The sequence below is a fragment of the Nycticebus coucang genome, chromosome 4 (assembly GCF_027406575.1).
Source record: "Nycticebus coucang isolate mNycCou1 chromosome 4, mNycCou1.pri, whole genome shotgun sequence".
NCBI classification, from domain to species: Eukaryota; Metazoa; Chordata; class Mammalia; order Primates; family Lorisidae; genus Nycticebus; species Nycticebus coucang.
Window position 1 is genome coordinate 124,698,711 of NC_069783.1, and position 14,582 is coordinate 124,713,292.

The 14,582-nt window shown below is 45.5% G+C and overlaps 1 pseudogene across 1 annotated transcript; it reads left to right on the forward strand.

Moving 5' to 3' along the window:
* Window positions 1-6,569: 6,569 nt before the first annotated feature.
* Window positions 6,570-8,225, forward strand: LOC128583743 (beclin-1-like; annotated as a pseudogene). The gene has a single exon (XR_008379542.1). The product of XR_008379542.1 is annotated as a beclin-1-like (transcript).
* Window positions 8,226-14,582: the final 6,357 nt, after the last annotated feature.

The following is a 14,582-nucleotide window of genomic DNA, read 5'->3' on the forward strand; positions in this document are numbered from 1 at the left end:
GTGTGATGCCACAGCACTCTACCGAGGGCAATAAAGTGAGACTCTGTCTCTACAAAAAAAAAAAAAAAAAAATAGAAAAAAAATATTTTCAGTGTCAATCAGATAATTATCAATGCTCATCATTTCTTTGATTCAGTCTTTCATTTTAAAACAATTAACAGGGCGGTGCCTGTGGCTCAGTCAGTAAGGTGCCGGCCCCATATACCGAGGGTGGCGGGTTCAAACCCGACCCTGGCTGAACTGCAACCAAAAGATAGCCGGGCATTGTGGCAGGCGCCTGTAGTCCCAGCTACTCGGGAGGCTGAGGCAAGAGAATTGCTTAAGCCCAGGAGTTGGAGGTTGCTGTGAGCTGTGTGATGCCATAGCACTCTACCAAGGGCCATAAAGTGAGACTCTGTCTCTACAGAAAAAAAACAAACAAACAAACAAACAACAATTAACAAATAGGAATATATTTCAATTTTTCTTTATTTTATTTTATTTTACTTATTTATTTATTTGTGTATTTATTTATTTTTTGAGACAGAGCCCCACTTGGTTACCATAGTTAGAGTGCTGTGGCATCTTAGCTCACAGCAACCTCAAACTCTTGGACTCAAGTGAGCCTCTTGCTTCAGCCTCCCAAGTATCAGAGATTATAGGTATCCACCACAACTCCCGGCTATTTTTTAGATAGGGTCTTGCTCTTACTCTGGCTGGTCTGGAACTCGTGAGCTCAGGCAATCCACCCACCTCAGCCTCCCAAGTGCTGGGATTATAGGCATGAGCCACCACACAAGCCTCAATTTTTCCTTAACAGAGTTGTGCTTTGTCACCCTGACTAGCATGCAGTGGTATCATAATAGATCATTGCAACCTCAAATTCCTGCGCTCAAGTGATCGTCCTGTCTCAGCATCTCAAGTAGCTGGGACTACAGGTGCACATCAGCATGGCCTGCTTATTTTTCTACTTTTTGCAGAGACAGGATCTTGCTTTGCTCAGGCTAGTCTTGAACTTCTAGTTTCTACTGATTCTCCTGCCTCAGCCTCCCAGAGTGTTATGATTACAGGTGTGCACCACTGACCTGGCCCAGTACATTTCAATTTTGAAGGTATTATTTAAATTCAGAAAATTATTTCACATATGAACATTACCAAACAAAAGTGTTATACCTTGCTGTTCATGCTCTTTCACTGTTTTAAATTTTGAACACAAATAAAAATTCCAAACGGTCACAAAGAGTAACAAAATTGAAATAGGCCAAGTTCTGGTGCTTTATCTTTACAATTACTGTACTATCTTTTTTTTCTGAACCCTAGTTGCCTTGTTGCTAAAATGGGAATTTAATAACATCTCTTTTAAAGGATAGCTATGAGATAAAGCGACATAAGGTCTGTGTAGCTGCTTTCTTTTTCTGTCCATTGGGTTTATCCTTTTCTGCTGGGGGGTTGAAGGGGAGATTCTGTCTCCAGGAGTCTGCAGTATCATAAGGCCTGGAGTCATAAACTCTGCCCAGTGACTCTGTATTATTATGAACTTACCTTGAAACCATCATGCCCATAACTGAGTCCATGTGTGTTGGGGACCAAATTGGAAAAATAGGAATTCTCTGAATTAACCTTCAGGTAGACAACAATGTTTGTTAAATCATAAGTTATCAAAAAGTGCTAATTTTAAAATGTATGTTATTTTTGTTGTCTCATAATAGCTATGAGGTCAAGTGACATAAGGCAGTGGTCCCCAACTTTTTTGCACCAGGGACCAAGTTCATGGAAGATAATTCTTCCATGAACTTGATGGTTTTGGGATGATTCAAGCACATTACATTGGTTGCGCACTTTTTGTCTACTATTATTACATTGCGATATATACCAAAATAATTATGTAACTCACCATAATGCAGCATCAGTGAGAGCTCTGAGCTTATTTTTCTACAACTAGATGGTCCCATCTGGGGGTGATAGGAGATAGTGACAGATGAAGCTTTGCTCTGTCACTCACTACTCGCCTCCTACTATGCAGTCCAGTTCCTAACAGGCCACGGACCAGTACCAGTCTGCAGCCCGGGAATTGGTGACCACAGACATAAGCTATGTATAGATGCTTTCTTTTTCTGCCATTGGGTTTGTCTCTTTCTCTTTTCTCTGGGGATTGTAGGGGAAATTCTGTCTCTAGCAGATAAGGGAGTGCAGATGGGAACTCCTAGGTCCACATGGTCCCTGTGATATCACTATCCACAGAGTGAGCTGTGGTGCCTTTGAAGGGGACACTTTTCCCCTCTCCACCCTCATACCACCTCACCTGCCTTCCTCCAAAATCATCCTCTTGCTTGGCCCTTAATGATGGTTTGGGAAGGCCTTTGTGTAAGGTAATGGTTCTCCAATTTGAGCACGAATCAGTTCCCCTGGAGGTCTTGTGAAAAACATCCAACTTGCTGGGCTCCACCTGCCAGAATTTCTGATTAAGCAGGTTTGTTAGATTTGCACTTCTTTTTTTTTTTTTTTTTTTTTGTAGAGACAGAGTCTCACTTTATGGCCCTCGGTAGAGTGCCGTGGCCTCACACAGCTCACAGCAACCTCCAACTCCTGGGCTTAAGCGATTCTCTTGCCTCAGCCTCCCGAGTAGCTGGGACTACAGGCGTCCGCCACAACGCCCGGCTATTTTTTGGTTGCAGTTTTGGCCAGGGCCGGGCTTGAACCCGCCACCCTTGGCATATGGGGCCTGCGCCCCACCGACTGAGCCACAGGCGCCGCCCTAGATTTGCACTTCTAACAAGTTCCTAGGTGAGGCCAATGCTGCTGGTCCTGGGACCACACTTTGAGAACCACTGGCCTAAATCAATCTGGTAATTCCATCTCCCCTGTGACAGTGATTGACTCAGGGTTGGGTCTGAGCCAGTGGACCAATAAGATGCAAGGAGGGGGCTTGGTGCCTGTAGCTCTGCAGCTAGGGTGCCAGCCACATACATCGGAGCTGGCGGGTTTGAACCCAGCCCGGGCCTGCCAAACAGCAATGACAACTACAACCAAAAAGTAGCCGGGCATTGTGGTGGGGACCTGTAGTCCCAGCTACTTGGGAGGCTGAGGCAAGAGAATTGCTTAAGCCTAAGAGTTGGAGGTTGCTGTGAGCTGTGATGTCACAGCACTCTACCCAGGAGAACATAGTGAGACTGTCTCAAAAAAAGAAAAATGCAAGGAGGAGCTTGCTCTGGGCTGATGAGCAGCTCCTCCTCCCTCTCCTTCTCCCCAGAAGTCAAGTTGTGCCTTAGTGCGTCATGGCAGCCACTTTGTGACCTTGAAGGGAATCAGCCTTCAGTGAAGCTGATGCTATGGGCTGCTGAGAGGGAAGGTGGAGAAAACCTGGGCTCCTGATGATTTTTTTTTTTTTTCCAGTTTTGGAGAAACTTTTATTTTGATTTCCAGATCAATTGACTTTGGGTATGAGAGAAAGCAAGGAGTCAAGGATAAAGCCAAGGTATTTGGCCCAAACAATGTGATGGATGTTTATCCTCAGGTCATCTAGAGAAGGCTGTGAAGGGAAACAACTGAGAATTTTGATCTAGGCTAAAGACCTCCCATTCTTTGCTAATTTAACTTAAAAACCATTGTTCTTTTTCTTTTGTCCATTCCCCCACTTATTTCTATAGTATAAGATGTAATAAGGGCAAGATGTAATAAAACAAATGCGAATGTGATTACTCACACTGTGGAGTGGAGGAAGACGCAAACGTTGAGATCAGACCATTGGCAGGAAGGTGGCAGCCCTGTGGGGTGTGGGGATCAGAGGTAGCTAACACCTTCCCTTCACTGTCTGTGTCCGATCAGGGTGGAACTAGTGACAAGGACAGGATAGATAATCCTAGACCTCACTCAGTCATTTCAACCAACTTTTTGCTGACCATAGGTGGTCACTAGGAGCCAGGTAGACCCCTCTAAGTTACTCATTTCCCTCCACCTTCGTCACTCCCCAGTAAAGAAAATATGAAATACAAGGTGGGCCAGAGGTGGACAGCCTGAAGAGGGAGGGGACACTGGGTCTTGATGACCTGCAAACTTACACCAGCTTCTGGATAATTCTACCATAGACTTCACCTGATCTTGGAGTTCGGTGCAAGGAGAACTTGACCAGGAATATCACACATGCAGGCTACACTGCATCTGCTCTCGAGCAGACTAACATGTCTGGGGAAACTCTAAGGATGATCCAATGTATACACATCTCCATACTTTAAAAGATACTTTGTAAATCAGTTTGGGGATCCCTGGTGAGGAACAATCACCAAATCCAGGGTGCCTGGCCATTGATTGCCGTGTCCCCAGTGGGACCATTCCTGCTGGAACATGTCACTGTATACTGTATTTCCAGAGGCTACAAGTGCCAAAGCAGTGTGTTGGTAGGGCCTCGCTCCCTGTAAAGCCGGGAGGAGAGAATCTTCCTTGCCTTCTCCATCTTCTCAGGTCTCTCTAGCAATCCTTGGTGACCCCTAGGAGGCTGTGGCCACCAGACAGTCTTATGATTTATAATGAGGGCTTTGGAATATGCTGTATCAGTTTCAACCTCCAGATGAATGGCTAGATCAGTCATGCAGGTGATATGTGATCCAGCCCCAACAAAAACTCTGGATACATCATATCTGGGAGGTAGTAACTGTCCAGCACACCACAGGGAGAAGACACCTGGAAGTTTTGCACTTGAGCACTTTCCAGATCTTGCCCTATAGGGCTGGTTCTGATATGTGTCTGTTTGCTACAAGGAAACTATAATTGTAAGCAGAGCACTTTCCTGAGTTCTGTGAGTCATTCTAGTGAATTATGGAACTGAAGGCAGGTAATGGGAATCCCCATATTTGTAACCAGCTGGTCACAAATGAGGGTGGCCTGGGAACCCCCAAGCTTGTGGCTGGTGTCTGAAGTGGAGGTAGTCTTTTGGGGGACTGTGCCCTCAACCTTGAGTCTGGCCATCTGTCCCTAATGGAATACCCTCATTTCCTTGCTCTCTGGGACAGGTATGAATTTCTACCTTAAATGCTGGGAACATCATCATTTTGTTCTTCTGAAATCAAGTTATTCCCGACTCAAGACGTGCACGTGTTGAGGGAGAGTGGCATTTAAACTCAGTCATAACTCAGGACTTACTATTTCTAGTCTTTTACAAAGGTTACAGAATTCTCATATAGGCAAAAATTGGGGGGGGGACCCTCTGGCCTTGGAGCTACCTGAGTTACCAGGATATACCCTCTTTTTAAGCCTGTGGAGCTCCTGAAGGATGGCAAGACCACTAGTTCTGTGTCAGGCTTTGGTGCAGGGGTCTTGGCTTAGACTGGCTACTCCCTACCCAGGATCTAGCCTCCTGGAGTTTGCCTAGGTCCTCAGGACGCCCAAATCGTATCTCCAGTATTGGGGCATCTCCTGCTTCCTATGAAACTTCACCCATCTCCACAAATGGCACAGTCCTGGAGTCCCTTTTTGTAAATTGCAAAGTACACAGTTCCCTGAGTCTGCTGACTGTCAAAAGCCTTTCTTCTCTGAGTTTCAGCTGAAAGTTTCTGCTGACTTGCAGAGAAGAACAGGAGGATTTTGGTCTCATAGTTCGTTGACTCCTCTCAGGGACAGGACGGGGAACTGGTTTTGGGCTCTCGAAGGGATTAGATTGAATCGTGGGGATTTCCAAGCCAGGCTGTGGCTGGCTTTCTCTCAAAACACTTAAGATCAAACATGTCACATCCCACAAAGATTAATTTCCTTCTGGAAACATTCCCCTCTATCTCTTGCATGGGAAATTCATATTCTTCCTAGTTACAGTGCTTTGATTTAATTTCATGAATCCTGACTTTATTATACTGAGAAGAACATGACTTCTTTCCTGCTCAGGACCACATTACAAAGACTTCTCACATCAGAGGCTCACAGTGAAAGGGGCCATGCCCAAGTGGCTTCTGTGTGTATGTGTGTCCTTGACTACAGAAGGGGCAGAGGGAAATCTCATTTGACTCTTATTAAGTGGTTGGCCCTGTGTCTGGCACATAGTGAGAGCTCAATAAATGGAGATGCTATTATCATTCGTAGCTAGTTATATATCAATATACATTCTTCCTTTTTCCCCCTTAGTAAGAGAATCTCAATCTTGTTGCCTGGAATAAAGACATTTCCCACTCTTTCTTGCACCTAGATGGGGCCCTGTGACTACATTTCTCCTCTGCCCCTTGAACTATAGTGTTGGATAACTCTTGTTCTTCCAATATGGTGCGGAGAAGCCCAAACGTTGGACACACTTGTAACTGCTTCCTGCTGCCTGGGATTTAGGTATGATGGCTAGAGCTCCAGCAGCCATTTTTGACTGTTAGGTAACCTTGAATACAGAAGCTAGCCACTGAAGATGCTACAGCAGAAAGGTAAAAGCATTTGGTGACATTGTGTAGCCCCTACACTGCTCTTATACTGCTTATTTCTGGAAGGAATCAACCCTTGTATATTTATGCCATGCCACTTTGAGTTTTCTGCTCTATACAGCTAAACCTGATGCTTAACTAATATATTATTATTTTCATAACTATCTGAAGCTGTAATGACATCCTTAATAAGGTCAGGATTTTCTTGGTCCTAGAAGTGATTGTCTCTTTTCAGAGATGATGAGGGGGCTGGAGGACCGGGAAGTAGTTGAAGGCTGGGTGATGGCAGGTTTGGAGGCCTTGCTCTGGGGCAGACCCGAGGCTACCGTGCCCCCACGGTAGACTGGACCTTGGTGGCGGGCTCCGGAGTCCGGAGGGATGGAGGGGTCTAAGACTTCCAACAGCACCATGCAGGTGAGCTTCGTATGCCAGCGTTGCAGCCAGCCCCTGAAACTGGACACGAGCTTCAAGATTCTGGACTGTGTCACCATCTAGGAGCTCACAGCTTTGTTACTTACCACAGCCCAGGTGAAACCAGGAGAGACCCAGGAGGAAGAGGCTAACTCAGGAGAAGAACCATTTATTCAAACTCACCAGGATGGTGTCTCTCGAAGATTCATCCCTCCAGCCAGGATGATGTCTACAGAAAGTGCCAACAGTTTCACTCTGATCAGGGAGGCATCTGATGGAGGCACCATGGAGAACCTCAGCCGAAGACTGAAGGTCACTGGGGACCTTTTTGACATCATGTTGGGCCAGACAGATGTGGATCACCCACTGTGTGAGGAATGCACCGATACTCTTTTAGACCAGCTGGACACTCAGCTCAACCTCACTGAAAATGAGTGTCAGAACTACAAATGCTGTTTGGAAATCTTAGAGCAAATGAATGAGAATGACAGTGAACAGCTACAGATGGAGCTAAAAGAGCTGGCATTAGAGGAGGAGAGGCTGATCCAGGAGCTGGAAGATGTGGAAAAGAACTGCAAGATAGTGGCAGAAAATCTTGAGACAGTACAGGCTGAGGCTGAGAGACTATATCAGGAAGAAGCTCAGTACCAGAGGGAATACAGTGAATTTAAAAGACAACAGCTGGAGCTGGATGATGAGCTGAAGAGTGTAGAAAATCAGATGCGTTATGCCCAGATGCAGCTGGACAAGCTGAAGAAAACTAACGTCTTCAATGCAACCTTGCACATCTGGCACAGTGGACAGTTTGGCACCATCAATAACTTCAGAGTGGGTCGCCTGCCCAGTGTTCCTGTGGAATGGAGCGAGATTAATGCTGCCTGGGGCCAGACTGTATTGCTGCTCCATGCCCTGGCCAATAAGATGGGTCTGAAATTTCAGAGGTATCGACTTGTTCCTTATGGAAACCATTCATATCTGGAGTCTCTGACAGACAAATCTAAGGAGTTGCCTTTCTACTGTTCTGGGGGGTTGTGATTTTTCTGGGACAACAAGTTTGACCACGCAATGGTGGCTTTCCTGGACTGTGTGCAGCAGTTCAAAGAAGAAGTTGAGAAAGGTGAGACACGTTTTTGTCTTCCTTACAGGATGGATGTGGAGAAAGGCGAAAGTGAAGACACAGGGGGCAGCCGTGGCTCCTATTCTATCAAAACCCAGTTTAACTCTGAGGAACAGTGGACAAAAGCTCTCAAGTTCATGCTGACGAATCTTAAGTGGGGTCTTGCTTGGGTATCCTCACAGTTTTATAACAAATGACTTTTTTCCTTAGGGGGATGTTTGCCTTAAAGACTTTAAGTTTTGTTTTGTTTGCAAAAATGTTTTAAATTAAATTCGAGTAATATTAAACAGCACATGTTTACAATACCAAAAAAAAGGAAAAAAATCCACAAAAGCCACTTTTTTGTTTTAAAATATCACATGGCAGTTTCCAAAGCTACAATATCCTATGTATAGCTACTAGCCTTTGTCATAGTTTTGACTCTTAACTCCTTGCCTTTTCCCCCTGAAAACTAATTTAAGCTTGCTTTCGTTCTTCTTCTTCTTTTTTTTAACTGATTTGAATTGAAATCAGTGTGTTTTCACTGGATTTTATCTCTCTCAACTTCCTGCACTTACAATATGAAATAGAAAACTTTTGTTTCCACTGAGATGATATGTTTGAGACACACAGTTGGATAACGTGGGAAAATGACATGTAAGCTTTGCCTGGTCACCATGTGATGTGATCAGAAGCTTGAAATTTAACACTTCTCACTTGGTTCTAGTCCTGAATGCCTACTCTGCTCTGTGTTAGAGATATGAAACGGTGTTTGATACTGTTTGAGACATTATGGAGAGATTTAATTATTTGTAATAAAAGATTTGCTACAGTCTAAAAAAAACCAGAGATGACGAGGGGAGAAATCATTCATTGATACATTCTTCACACATTTAATTAGCACCTACTAGATGATAGGCCTTGTTTTAGTCATGAATCAAACAGTTCACAGAGCTGACAGCTGGGTAGAGGAGACACATATATCATCACAAATGTTGAAAATCACCACTAGAGAGCAAATGCAGTGCAGGGATGGAGAAACAGCAGAAAGGAAACTGTTTAGACACGTCAGGAAGGGCTTTGTGTGAAGGTGGCATTTAAGCTGAGAAGTAGGATGTCTTAGCATGTGCAGGCTGCTATAACAAAATACCATAAACTGCGTGGCTTATATTCAACAAACATTCATTTCTCATAGTTCTGGAGGATGGGATGTCCGGTAAGGGCCTGTTTCTCACAAATGGCACCTTCTGCCTAGGTCCTTACCTGGTGGAAGGGGCAAATGATTTCCCTTAATAACAGCACTAATCTTGCCTCCCAAAGGCCCCACCTCTTAATACCACCCTGCTAAGGATTAGGATTCAGCATATGAATTTGAGGAGGACACAACATTCACCCCACAGGATAGAGAAAGGATGAAAAAGTGCTATAGATGGAAGAGCTTGAAGAAAGGTTCAAGGTGAAGGAAGACCATGATTTCAAGGTCTATGGCCAGATGGAGATCCACATGTTGGAGGAAGTACAGGCTGACCCCATGTGCGGCACACTGGTGGAGAGTGGAAGGAGGTGACTGTGGGATGGCAGGGTTCTGTCATTCATCTCCTGTATGCCAAAGGAAAACAGCTGGGTTTTATATGCAGTGGGTAATTCTAAAGCCAGGTTTCTACTTTGGTGTAGTCTTAGAAGTTTCCATCTACATTAGACAAGATTCTCTGGATTGTAAGTAGTAGCAACCCATCTTGAAATAATGTCAGCAAAAAATATGGACACTGATGGAAAGAACCTTGTGGGAACTCAGAGCGTTTGTTTTTCTTTTTAAATGATTTGATTTTAGAATAGGTAACCTCTATGGTCTGGCAGGGTTGCAGAGCTTCTTTTTCTTGTCTGTACTCTGCTCTGTGGCCCTGGAAACTCCCCTGCCTCTGGTGGTTGGGTTTGGCTAGTAGAGAACTTGGGAACAGGATGGGGGTGGGGTAGCTATTTATTGCCTCCCCACTGTTACCAGCCCTACCCACCATGCCACATCTAGGCGGTCCCTTAGGTCTCCCTAGGTCTGCTCCCACTTTGGTAAATAGCCCTTTAATGAAAGTCTTCTGGATCATTTAATTGGAGAATGCTTCCTATATCCTACAAGGACCCTGACCAATTCACCCAGGGTGTAAAAAAATGAGCTAGCACAAGACAGAAGCCTTTGTCCAGCCAATTCTTCAGTCTCTTAGTTCCCTTCCCATCCCCAGAAACAACCAGCGTCCCAGGCTCTTTAATGTCTGCCATTTATCTTTTTTTTTTTGGTAGAGATAAAGTCTCACTTTATCGCCCTTGATAGAGTGCTGTGGCGTCATAGCTCACAGCAACCTCTAGCTCTTGGGTTTAGCCGATTCTCTTGCCTCAGCCTCCCAAGTAGCTGGGACTATAGGTGCTTGCCACAACGCCCGGCTATTTTTTTTTTTTGTAGAGACAGAGTCTCACTTTACTGCCCTCGGTAGAGTGCCGTGGTGTCACACGGCTCACAGCAACCTCCAGCTCTTGGGCTTATGTGATTCTCTTGCCTCAGCCTCCCGAGCAGCTGGGACTACAGGCGCCCACCACAACACCCGGCTATTTTTTTGTTGTTGCAGTTTATTTTTTTTTGTAGAGACAGAGTCTCACCTTATCGCCCTCGGTAGAGTGCCGTGGCATCACACAGCTCACAGCAACCTCCAAATCCTTGGGCTTAGGCAATTCTCTTGCCTCAGCCTCCCAAGTAGCTGGGACTACAGGCACCCGCCACAACGCCCGGCTATTTTTTTGTTGCAGTTTGGCCGGGGCTGGGTTTGAACCCGCCACCCTCGGCATATGGGGCCAGCGCCCTACCCGCTGAGCCACAGGCGCCGCCCAGTTTTTTTTTTTTTTTTAAGAGACTGGGTAAGGCTCTTGCTCAGGCTGGTCTTGAACTTGTGAGCTCAGGCAATCCACCTGCCTTGGCCTCCCAAGAGCTGGGATTACAGGTGTGAGCCACCGCACCCGTGAGTTAGAAGACTCAGAACCAGGTATGTGAATGGGCATGACTCAGAAGTCAGGGTTTAGCTTGATTTTCCTCTTGCCCTTTTGTGTCCTCACAAAGGCCTGGATAGAGTCCAGCGGATAGAGTTCAGCGGATAGAGTCCAGAAGCCATGGCTTTTTGGGAGGGATGATGTCCTGCATTGAGGCATTGACTAATTGCACTTGTCCATCAGTGGGACATCTGCTAATAACAAATAGTTTTGGCAAGAACAGGGAATCAGCATCCTGATCCCAGGGATTCAGGTTGTTGGCCAATCTGGGAAAATACTCAAGCCTAGGAATCCCTGCGGGGTAGCACACGGTGGGCAGGTGGGCTGCACTTGGTCTTTCAGCTATTCTGGGCCCTATTCAGCTGGGTGGTCTACTTTTTCTCAAAGAAGCCAAGGTGCAATTTTTATGATTCTTGAAAGACTTCGTAGTTTTGCTTCCAGGAGACTGTTTCTTCCTGGGGGTAGGAGCAAGGCTTGCTGGGTTCAAATCCATTTCCTAGCTGGGAGCCCTTGGGCAATATTTTTAAGTTTTCCGGGTCTCAGTTTTTTCATCTGTGAAGTGGAGATTGTAATAAAACCAACTTCATAGGGTTGTTGTGGGAGTTAAATAAGCAAATAAACATGAAATACTTGGCATGGGGCTTGGCACACAGCAAGTGCTCCCAAACATTAGCTATTTTTATTAGGATGAAAACGAACATTTAATCAAATGCTTGCTATGTATACATAACAGTTTTCTGTATATACAGCTGCATTTTATCTTGTCGAATTCTCACAACAACCCTATGAGTTAGGCCCCATATATCCCTACTTTATAGATTAGAAAACAAGCTCAAAGTGGATGTGGGACTTGTTCAAAATCACAGAGCTGGTACCCAGCAGAGTTTGCAGCAGTTTGCTCTGTGGGCACTACCCTCAATTAGCCCTGGGAGTGAAGTGCAAAGCCCTAGCTAATTTATTTGTGCACTTTTTTTTTTTTTTTTTAGAGACAGAGTTTCACTTTATGGCCCTTGGTAGAGTGCCGTGGCCTCACACAGCTCACAGCAACCTCCAACTCCTGGGCCCAAGCGACTCTCCTGCCTCAGCCTCCCCAGTAGCTGGGACTACAGGTGCCTGCCACACTGCCCAGCTATTTTTTTTTTTTTAATAGAGACAGAGTCTCACTGTACTGCCCTCGGGTAGAGTGCCGTGGCGTCACACGGCTCACAGCAACCTCTAACTCTTGGGCTTACACGATTCTCTTGCCTCAGCCTCCCAAGTAGCTGGGACTACAGATGCCCACCAGAACGCTTGGCTATTTAGTTGTTGTGGTGGTCATTGTTGTTTAGCAGGCTTGGGGCAGGTTTGAACGCACCAGCCTCAGTGCATGTGGCGGGTGCCTAACCACTGGACTATGGGCACCAAGTTTATTTTTCTTTTTTTTTTTTTTTAGAGACGGAGTCTCACTTTGTTGCCCTTGGTAGAGTGCCATGGCGTCACAGCTCACAGCAACCTCTAGCTCTTGGGCTTAGGCGATTCTCTTGCCTCAGCCTCCCGAGTAGCTGGGACCACAGGTGCCTGCCACAACGCCTGGCTATTTTTTTGTTACGGCTTGGCTGGGGCTGGGTTCGAACCCACCACCCTTGGTATATGGGGCCGGCGCCCTACTCACTGAGCCATAGGTGCCACCTGAGCCTATTTTTCTATTTTTTTTTGAGACAGAGTATCACTTTATTGCCCTGGGTAGAGTGCTGCGGTGTCACAGCTCACAGCAACCTTCAACTCCTGGCCTTAGGTGATTCTCTTGCCTCAGCCTCCCAAGTAGCTGGGACTACAGACACCTGGCTATTTTTCTGTTGCGGTTTTGCTGGGGCCGGGTTTGAACCCGCCACCTTCGGTATATGGGGCCAGCGTCCTACCCACTGAGCCACAGGCACTGCCCTATTTTTCTATTTTTAATAGAGACAAGGTCTTTCTCTTGCTCAGGCTGGTCTTGAACTCCTAAGCTTAAGGGATCCTCCTGCCTCAAGCTCCCAGAGTGCTAGGATTACAGGTCCCAGTCTTGGACTTTGGTTCTTGTCGTACCTTCGGTGCTGTCTTATAGGAACCTTAGTCTCTTCGTCTACAAATTCGCATGAAGGTGACAAGGCCAATGCAGTTACACTTACCGAACAACAACAACAATGACAACAACAAAAGTAATAGTAACAAATATTTAGTTGAGGGCTTGGATTCTGGCATTAGGGAGATCTGGGTTGCAATCGTAGTTCTGCCATGCATTAACCAATTGGATTACACAACCTCTTTGAGCCTCGGTTTTATCATCTGGGAACTGGGGATAAAAGTACCTAATTCAGCTGGGTGAAGTGGCTCACGCCTGTAATCCCAGCACTTTGGGAGGCCAAGGCGGGTGGATGGCCTGAGTTTATGAGTTTGAGACCAGCCTGAGCTAGAGCAAGACCCCATCTCTAAAAATAACCAGGTGTTGTGGTGGGCACCTGTGGTTTATTTGCGCTACTTGGGAGGATGAGGCAAGAGAATCACTCGAGCCCAGGAGTTAGAGGTGGCTGTGAGCTATGACGCCAGGCACTCTACCTTGGGTGACAAAGTAAGACTGTCTCAAAAAAAAAGTACCTAATTCTTGAGACCATTAGATGTTAAATGAGAAAACGGATGAAATTGATGTACCAGTGATCGTCCAATAAAGGTTAAAGGGTAGTGGGGGTGAAAGGGAGAAAATTCCTGGCTCTGAATGTAGGTAGGCCCTGGGGCATTGTCTGCGCGGAGATCTACAGCCAGTGAAGGGTCAGCTGAAGAGCACCCCTCTTATGCTGGCTCCAAAGGTCAAGGGTAAATAAGCCTCCATCTTTCCCAAATTTCAGCCTTAAAAGCAGCTGCTCATCCAAATAGGAGAGAATAACGATAAAGCTCACAGCTATCATTTGTAGAATACCCACTATGCCCAAGGCTGCCAATTAGGTCCACAGTTCTCAAACTATGTGCAGAGATGCCCCAGCAGAGGATTTTAGAGAATTTTCCAAGGGAAGACAGCGACATCTGCTGGAAAACTTGAAAACTACTGGCTCAAAGTGTCAAGGGCTCAAATGCTAGATGGAGCTAGATTTGTTTCCAGGATGACTTAGTGAATCTGATTTTATGGTAGTCGTTTTGATAGAAAGCAAGTGTCATGCATAAATTATGCATAACAAGAAATGAGGATGGTAACTTCCTGTCTAATTTCCAAGTTTGAGCAGTTGCGTAGAGCCCACAGGCATGCATGTCCCATGAAAACATCATAGTTATTTAAGAATGAACTAAAATATTATTTTTTCCCTCAATATATGTACATTAGCTTTTCAAGTGGCTACTAAGTTGTTAGGACATAAATATTTACTAGTTGTTTTGACCTACTACTGTATTTATTAAACAATTGTTCAGTTTTTTTTTTTGTTTTTTTTTTTTCAGTATAATCTCAAGAATGCAAACTGCCTCTCCTGACCTTGAGTTAATTCAGCTTTCTTCCCTGTTCCCTGAGCATGGGGAAAAGCAGGCTGGGGGCTGGACTTGGACATTTCTGTTTGTGTACCTTTCTATTTAGACTCCCCAAAAGCTCTCCCCACCTCTTCCAAGCCCTCCCCAACTCAAATCACCTTTAGTCACAGGCTCGGACACCTGGCTGCCTGAGGACACAAGCACCC